Raw genomic sequence first — 10,007 nt, forward strand, 5'->3', positions numbered from 1 at the left:
CATGCAAGTTATCATTTGCCTACGTAGCCCTTTCTCTTACTGCTATGTGTAATTCAGGGTTGGCTGCCTCCTTAATGAAACATACAGTACTTTGAAGGGATTCTATGGCTTCTGCACATTACATAAGCCATAGTTAGTCTGCCTCAGAATGACTGCAGAAAAATTATAAATTTAGTCTCAGAAGTCTGGTGCTAAAGCAGAGCCAGCCAGCTTTTCAGCTTTCAAAGCTGCTTTGTATAAAGCAGCACATTTGGAATTCTGTTGCTGGTACACTCTATTCATACTGGACTCATAACAAGTAAAACTTAACATGAAGAAGAAAGGGACATAGGATATATGAAAGGATCACAAAAATGCAAAAAGCAATAAATTCTAAGAAAATCCAGTATTGGTTAGGTTTTCAAATACCTAGACATTTATATGTCTTTGAATGTTGACAATGTACTCTTGTTAGTGAAATGTCCCCTCTCTTGACCTCGATGCCTAGTGGCAACTTCCCCCTTTACACTGTACGATATGCCCTAAGTTTCATACTGCTATTGCTTTTTCAGGTAGGCAAAAAGTAAATATATAGTAAATACTACCACCATCATTTAACACTAAATAACTGTTTGACACAAAACAGTGTACTTGACTACAATTATCAGAGTTAGGTGAGGTGGCTCAAATTCTTTGTGGAATGAGATCATGTGAAAAAGATAATCAAAACACTAAGATTAAGGGTTTTTTTTCTTCTCTCCATAAGAGACAGATTAGTTTAATTTATGTGAAAGATTTCTTTTTCTTTTATGTCTCTTTTATTTCAAGAGGTGTTCCTACCTTTAGTGGGAAGATTTTTTTTATTTTAACTTTTTGTTACAAATTGTTTCAAACATAAAAAGAATAAAGAGTATAATGACCTCCCATGTACTCATTACTCAGCTTTGACACTTAACATTTTCCTAAACTTGACAGTAAAGGGTTTTAATATGTCTGTAATCAAAACTAGAATTCTTTTATTTATGCAATAAATAATATATAATTAGAATATAAATAATATAAATGATAAATAATTAGAAACTCTTGGAAGAGATCATTTTGAATTATTTTAAAAAGACAACTATTGTTCCTTCAGAAAGGAACTGGACTTATTAACAGAATTCTTAACAGAAGTTAATTTTATTTTCATGGTGCTTGATGGTAATTTTTAGAAACATTTTTAAAAGAGGAGACTGTAAGAATAAATATCAAAGTGACATGCTTAGCAATAGCCAAACCAAATGGTCAAACTTATTAAGATCAGTTAAATACATATCTCTCTATCAAACTGAAGCTAAGCTAATAGCATGTGATACACCACTGTATGAGTTGGGCTTCCTAAATCTTGATTTCTTCGAGAAGCAAATGAAGAATGCACTCAGTGCATTCATTGTGCTGAGTCACTGGATTGAAGGAGAGAAAGATAAACCACCTACTGAACAATCACATTTTTTTCTTCTAGGTGATTCACAATTCTTTGAAGACTGGCAGGCATGAAGCCACCAGGCATTGTGCTACCTGTCCTGTCTACAGTAATACTCACCCAGTGCTTGTTTCATATATTTTGCTCTCAGGCAACTTTGATTATGGGAATTTGATTATGTAAAAAGCTCTCTGACTGGTATGTCGGTGTAAACAGAAACAATTTTTAAAAGATTAGATAATTTTCAGAATCATAGTGTTTTATTTATTAAAACCTTTTTCAGCTAGTGTTAAACATTTACTAGATATTTGCACTAATTGACAAGAAAAATTACAAAATCATTTTGATTGATTCTGTCTAAGAATAGTTTATCCTTTTTTTATTTTCAAAGAATCACAGAAGAGTATTTTTGCTGGCAGTATTGGTTATAGCTTTGGGATATTTAACTTATTATATTGAAAAGCTTGATTAATATACTCTTCATTTAATTTTTGTTTATTAAATTTTAAATTAAGCCTAAGATCCATTGTAAGAAAAAAGCTGTAATAAAATAGAGAAATATTAGTCTTTATAATTTTGTATTATTTGTGATATCAAGTGCCTTTTTCTCTCTATAAGATACAAAAATCCAAACTGTATTTTCTTCATGAATTTACAATGTGGGAAAAAAAGAAGTCTCTAAAATTTAGAGCAGCAAGACTCCATGCTTTGGAAAACAAGAAAAAGTAAGTTTAAAACTAAACTGCTTTTGTAGTGAAAAGAGCACTTTCATACAGCGCTGTAACCCCTTTGAAGATTAATTTGGGCATATGTATAAAGAACATTCAAAATATCCATGCCTTCTAAATATGAATACATACTAATATATTCAGCTCCTGAAATATTCCCTAAGGAAAAAAAATCCTAAATAAAAAAATTGTGCATAAGGATATTTTTATAATAAAATAGATGAGACACAACCTAAATTCTCATGGTAAGGAATAGTTACAGGAGTTATAGAACATCCACACCAAGAAAATTCTAAGCAATTTCATGTCAATGAAAGAAAACATGGATATCCATGTCTTAACCAAAACCTGTTGTATATCTCCTGCTAGCTGGGGCTTTTGATAAAAGTTCTTGGTCTTCTATTAGCTTTTGAGAACTGAAAGGTATGTCTTTATAGGTAGAGTAGGCCCTATACCGAAACCAAGTACATCACCAACTTGATGTGATATGAGTAACACAATAAGCTCTTGGTACTCAAGGTATTATAGTGATACTTTTCCTCAGCTCAGATTCTACAGCAGAAGGGAGAAAGTGAGTGAAATACTAAACTATCTTTCAGTCCCCTTTAAAGGTCGTAATCCAAGATTAAGTTATTCAGACAAATAGGCCTTCAAATAAGGGAACCTGAAACCTTGGTAGTCTAACAAGGGGTCAGGACAAGGCAGGCACAGCAGCTTTAAGAGCCACTTGGACTTTGGACAATGGCTGATAGAGTTGGACTTTTGAAGCCTAAAATCCACTAACCTCTGGGGACCAAAATGAAGTTTGCACTCTGGATTCTTCGTATCTTCTATGGTTAGCCAATGCCAAATCCATCCCTTTCATAGACTGAAAAGGCCATTGTCAAAACTCTCCCTTTCATAGGCATTCCATGGTGTTGCTCTATCCTTTTAAAATCCCCATCATCCTTTAGTTTAGCCCAAAAATGTAGCCGCACTGACCACAAAGAGCTGCTTTTAAAATGTACTTATATCAAAAGGTAAATGCAAATTCTCCAGTCCCTCTTTTTCCTTTGTGAAGCATGGATTTGGTCAGGAAGCAGCTTCATACTGAGGGTAAGACAGAAGAGAACTTAGTATATTTGCTAAGGGGAAAAATGACAATGATACTCATGGTGGTCTGGCCAGGTTGTGCTGTAAGGAGTCTGTCTTCCCTGATAAGAAGAAGAGGAAGTTTCCCTTCGCTAAGGAGAGTCAGCATTCAAGAATGCTGTGGGAGTAGATGTGGAACTCCAAAGGCAGGAAGCAGTTTAAAAGGAATTTACATGTAGAGTTGGGCTTAAAGTAAGGACTGCTCTTAAAGGAAATGTATGGTGCCATAATTCTGCCTAAAGCTGCTTGAATAACAGTTTAGGACACCTGCCTCCTCCCTCTTCCTCTAAATCTTGGAGCATAGAGAATTTAATGTCAGTGGAGGTTGTGATGGGAGGGGAAGTAGTAGAGATACCAAAACCCAGGGAGTCAGCTTTCCATTTCCCTGGAACTGAAAAGGGTTGGGTAGAACCAACTCCTGCTTCTTACCTTTCTGTCCATTGGCACCAGGCTCTGGCCCAGACCATCAGCGGATCATCGTGATTCTCCCAATTCCTTGGAGGGTTTTGACTCTGAAACTCCATCAGAGGAGATGTGGAGGTGTGAGTGCAAAACGAGCATCTTTAAAGCTACTGAAGTTGTTTTCCCCCATGTAAGAACCCCTTTCAATCTGTCCTCATTTTAGAAAGTTAAGATATTCTAATGCAAAGAAAATGTAGCCAATTTTCATAGGAAAAACAAGACAAATATTTAGGATTTGTAGGAATGGCAATCCAGTCATTATGGTAGTTTAAAAACTCTCCTTTATCTAACCTAGTAAGGGGAAAAGATCGCCTGACTTAGGTTTCAATTATTTTTATTTCCTGAACTCATGTTCTCATAATGGTTCAAATTGAGTAGAGAAATCAGAAAATCGTAAAATTTGAGAGCTAAATAGACCTGGGAGATCAGTTCTTCCTTTTCTTTTTATAGCACAGCAATTTCAGAAAGGAAAAATGGCTCAAATGTAGGAAGCCAAAAAGTTGCAAGAGAAGCAGTAAGTATAGATAATCCATAAAATGAAAATCAGACCAAATGAAATCTTGAGTAACTTCCTGGCAGAAAGAATAACTTCCCGACAGAAATTGTCATTACACTTAAACATATTTTCTCTGCAGTTTTGGGTATATGTTTGTTGTCTCTCTTTTTGTTGGTTAGAAATGGAACAAAGTTTTTCAAAATTATTTTTTGCTGCTACGATGGAAATCTACAAAACTGGGTAATAGATTATTTTGGGACCATTGTTCAGAAGTGCATTTGTCTTAGAAATGGTTACCATGGAGATGAGCACATGTTAGATGACTCTATAGCTTTTCAGTTAGAGTCTTCTATGTTACGAAGACATAAATAGCCATATATACACATAGATGCACATGAGCCCAGGCACACATGCATACTGAAGTTACATTGTTCCTCTCTTTTTGTAATATAATAATAATAAAATTCCATGTAGTGCTGATCTCTAGTGATGTAAGAATCTGTAAATTCTAGACATTTTAATAAGTAATATTGTATACTGATATAAAAATTGCTTTTTAAGAACATTGTAGTCTAAACCAAGCTTAAAGACTAATAACATATTTAACTTGTAAAATAAACAGTGTGAATATACTTCTTAGATATCACCACTCTTTCAAGTGGAAATATAAAAATAAGAACATTAAAAAAAACCCAGAGTATATTACAGAAAGTTTCTTGAGTTACTTTTCCAAAGCTTTCAATAATACTAGGCAAAATTATTTGTCTAGTGTTTTTCTGTCTTCATCTTTTTGGCTATGTCATTTCTTTTTTTTTTCCTTTTGTTTCCTTTCCTTTTTTTGCCTTTTCTTTTCCTTCAACAAATATATATATATTAAAAAAATTTATTTATTTATTTATTTTTGGCTGCGTTGCGTCTTCGTTGCTGCACGCAGGCTTTCTCTAGTTGTGGCAAGCAGGGGCTACTCTTTGTTGTGGTGCACGGGCTTCTCATTGTGGTGGCTTCTCTTGTTGCAGAGCACAGGCTCTAGGCACGCGGGCTTCAGTAGTTGTGGCAGGCGGGCTCAGTAGTTGTAGCTCGCAGGCTCTAGAGCACAGGCTCAGCAGTTGTGGTACACGGACTTAGTTGCTCCGCGGCATGTGGGATCTTCCCGGACCAAGGCTTGAACCCGTGTCCCCTGCATTGGCAGGCAGATTCTCAACCGCTGTGCCACCAGGGAAGCCCAATAAATATATATTTTAAGATGCTTAAATTCCTGAGAGACTGACCAGTTTCAGGGGATTACAAAGGCATATGTTTTGATTAAAAGTTTTTTTTTATTTTTTTGTTTATTTTTTATAGTGAATGTTTTCAATTTTCAAACACCCCCAACCCCCCCATGTATCCATCATCCAGCTTCAATACCTGCAACCATTAGGCCAGTTCTGTTGGTTACCTGCCTTCCCCCATCATTTTAAATCTAATACAAAACATCATGATAGAGATTATTTTGAATAATTACAGTAGCCAATAAAAAACCTTTTTTTCTCCATAATTTGGAGTTTTTTTTTACTTTTCTTGGAAATTTCAAAGGTTTCATTGTGTATAGGGTGCAACATGAAGCACTAAATTCAGTATTGTAATAATGACTAGAGCTAGAATAATAACAATAATAATCTTGTTTCCTCAACCATTCAAGGAATTTAATACACTGATGATTTAGCCACATTTAGCTTTGAAGCTACACAACATCATTTGTGTTTCTTTTCTTATAACAGAGTTAATTTTTTTCAAGGCTAATTAGAGCATATGTATTTAGAAGTATATTTAAAGGAAGCCATGCACCTTGACTTGTTTTATAGAAACATAAGAAATGTACATCAAATAAACAAAATCAGTATATGTTTTTGCTTTTTTCCCCCAAGACAGCTATTTTAACATATTTGATTTGTAAACAAATACTTTATAATTGCTAAAAAGTACAAAAAAATACAACTATAAAACAGCACATCATCCGTCACAGTTTTTTCATAAAAATAATCATGTAAAGCTTCTTAATTTTTTTAAAAAAAATGCTACCGTTTTCCAACTGAAGTATCATGTAGTTTTAGAGTCGGGATAAGTTCTTCAGCTGAAAAGCAATAAAATCAAAAACTGATATCAGCAAAAAAGCTGGTAATATAATCTTTATTCCCTGACTTTCACTTTAGTGCTCTTCTCACACTGCTTTCTTGAATTTCAGTACTGAAAGATTTGTGAAATTTGTATTTTCCCCTCAAATTCACCAATTGAATATGCCTTATTGCTCATGTTAAATACTTATTTATAATGTATTAAATCCAAGTCTTTAAAAATCTAAAGTCTTTACATCTTGATCTTTTAAACCAAAAAGTAACAGGACTTAACTATCATAGAATGAGATACCTCTCCAAGAACAGAAAAAAATCCTTTCACTCTATGTAGTCTCATCCTAAAGTAATTAACATAGTTTTGAATACACATTGTTTACAAAGAATGAGCGCTTTCTCCTATGTGCATAGGTGTAGTGATTCTAGTTTCTACTATTCATCATCATAGAATATCTATAGGGATATTCCCAGAGAAATATTTATTCTTTTTTTTTATATAAATTGATTGATTGATTGATTTTTGGCTGCGTTGGGTCTTCGTTGCTTCACGCGGGTTAATTGATTAGCAGCGAGCAGGGGCTACTCTTGGTTGCGGTGCTCGGGCTTCTCATTGCGGCGACTGCTCTTCTTGCAGAGCACGGACTCTATGCGCATGGGCTTCAGTAGTTGTGGCACATGGGCTCAGTAGTTGTAGCACGTGGGCTTAGTTGCTCTGTGGCATGTGGGATCATCCTGGACCAGGACTTGAACCTGTGTCCCCTGCATTGGCAGGCGGATTCTTAACCACTGCGCCACCAGGGAAGTCCCCAGAGAAATATTCTTTAGGAACATTTCTAGGGGAAAAAAAGTTATGTGGAACTCCTGACTCAATTGAGAGAGGATTGAAGATAAAAATATGACATGTCATTTTGCTTTGGACCAATTCGTCGTCCAGCTAAATGTTGACACTAAGATTCATTTTTAGGGGAAGTATTATGGCTTTGTAATTCATCCATCTAAAAATCCAGGAAAATAGATGGTTTCCTTAATAAACTGGATCATGTAACGTAAGATCCAAATGTTTTATAAACTTCTTGACCATTTTTCTGTTGTTTGCTTATTCCAGTGCTTTGGAAAACATATTCAGTTAGCTTTACCACTGATCATGTTTTTTTGGTTGACATAAAATTACTTATTTCATTTTATTTTATTTATTTACTTTTTTGGCCATGCTATGTGGCTTGTGGGATCTTAATTCCCCTACCAGGGATCAAACCCAGGCCCTGGCAGTGAAAGCTCCAAGTCCTAACCACTGGACCACCAGGGAGTTCTCAATGTTACTTCTTTTAAATTTCAAGATACACTCTTTTGTATTTTTATTTTTGTAAATATTTATTTATTTTATTATTTATTTCTTTAGGCTGCTCTGGGTCTTAGTTGTGGCATGCAGGCGGGATCTAGCTCCCCAACCAGAGATGGAACCAGGGCCCCCTACATTGGAAGTGCAGAGTCTTACCCACTGGACCACCAGGGAAGTCCCTTTAGTATTTTAAATGTTCTAGGATTTTATTAACTTAGTTGACATGATCCATATTATTCCTGATTTAAAATAATTTGGTCATGTTTCTTCTCAGTTTTTTATCATTTTAAATAAAATGCCACATATATTTTATTTTTTCCCTTTTTTATAATTAATGTAGTTAAAGATGTTTAAAGAAGAATAACTTCCTGACAGAAAGTGAGGAGGTCAACATTCCTTGAGGTTACACCCTGGAATGGAATTTTCTGTCATTGACAACCTAGCACTTTCTGAATATGACCTCTGTCTGCCCCCACTTCCAATCTATTAAATCCCTTAAATCTCTCTAATTTGACAGCTGTCCCTACCACTTTATTGAGGCTCTTCTATGTAAAATCATCATGATTTCATTTTATTGTGTCAAATTATCTCGTCTTGGTTCTCTGTATCCTGGTTTCTCTGTAATTTTTTTTTTTTTTTTTTTTTTTTGCTGTGCGCGGGCCTCTCACCGTTGTGTCCTCTCCCGTTGCCGAGCAACAGGCTCAGGATGCTCAGGCCCAGCGTCCATGGCCCACGAGCCCAGCCGCCCCGCGGTGTGTGGGATCCTCCCGGACCGGGTCACGAACCCGTATCCCGTGCATCGGCAGGCGGACTCTCAACCACTGCGCCACCAGGGAATCCCTCTGCAATTTTTTATACATTTTTTTAACTCTATTTAGCCTTTGATTATATGGCCCAGGTTTTCTACAGGCTCCTATAACTTCTCCTTATGTGATTTTTTTTTTTTCATGTTTCACTTGCTTTTTAGGTCCCCAAGATTTGTCCCCCAGGATGTTGTCCTTGGCTGGGCTTTCTCTAAACTGACTCCTTTGAGAAATTCATTTCTTCTCTTTAAGCCATCACCTGTACATGAACGATCTCAACTCAACTCAGATATTCTGGCTTCACTCACTCACTCACTCATCCATCTGTGAAATATTTATTAAATTCTTACATTGTGGCAGGCTCTAAGTAAATAAATTGTGTTCCTCAACACTCTGTAAAAATACAACTCATAACCCTCTAGAGAGGTTATGAGACTAACTAGAAACTGTGACTAGCTAGAAACTGTGAAGTCATCTTTGATGAGCCTCTTTCTTCAATTCCTATATTCATTCTTTCATTAACTTTCATTTATTTTTAAAAAGTACCTTTTGAGCGATCAGTTTTTCTTATGGACTTCAACATAATCCAAGTTGCCACGTCCCTTATACCTTGGTTGTTATCTTTGCTTCCTAATTGGTCCCCTATTTTCTTCAGCTTGTACAGTAATATTTCTTATTGTATCACTCTTACTGTTCATAAACATTACAAGCCCAAACATCTCCACCTGGTTTTTGAGGCTTACATAATCTAGACCTAGCATACCGTGTAAATTGTATTCCCAAGAAGCACCTTTCTTAAACAGCCAGAAAGTTTCCCCCCAAACATGTATTATTTTCACTTCTATGTTTTTGCTAATACTGGTTTTCTTATTCTGTGATTTATTTTTTTCTCTGTTGATGTTTTTCCCCTCCCAAATGGAACTATAAGCTCTTAGAAATCAGGATCTATTTTTAACTGTTACTGAATTTTATCTATTCCAAAATGCACATTTTTTCACACTATTAACTTCCCTGAAGTCAAGATGCATCTTAATTAACATCAATGATGTCAAACATTGTAACAATGTAATTGGCAGTACTTCCTCTTTCCTGGTGTTACATAAAATAATGCTGTGTCTTATAATCAATGGTATCTTAAATTTAATGAAATACCATTTTTTGGTAACTTCACAGCCGTTGGTGTAGTATTAAGCTCATTGCAGATACTCCATAAATGGTTGTTGTTTAATTTAGTTCCTGGTTATATGGTTTTGAACCACAGACGTGGCTGCAATAAAGATAACCTGCATATCCAGCATGTTACTAATTTCAAAAATGAAAGCAAAAATAGGTTTTTTTTTTTTTGGAGTGGAGGTAGAAAATATAAAAAGGAATTAGACAAGTGTGTGGCACCTACTTTTTAAAAAATGTATATCACAAAAGATTGAACTTTGAATTTCTGAATTATATCCTAAGCTCTTTTGCTCCAGACTTTGGAAAAGACCTCACTTGTTTTGGGC

The sequence above is a fragment of the Mesoplodon bidens genome (genome assembly GCF_964165515.1).
Source record: "Mesoplodon bidens genome assembly, chromosome: 8".
In the NCBI taxonomy this organism is placed as follows: Eukaryota; Metazoa; Chordata; class Mammalia; order Artiodactyla; family Ziphiidae; genus Mesoplodon; species Mesoplodon bidens.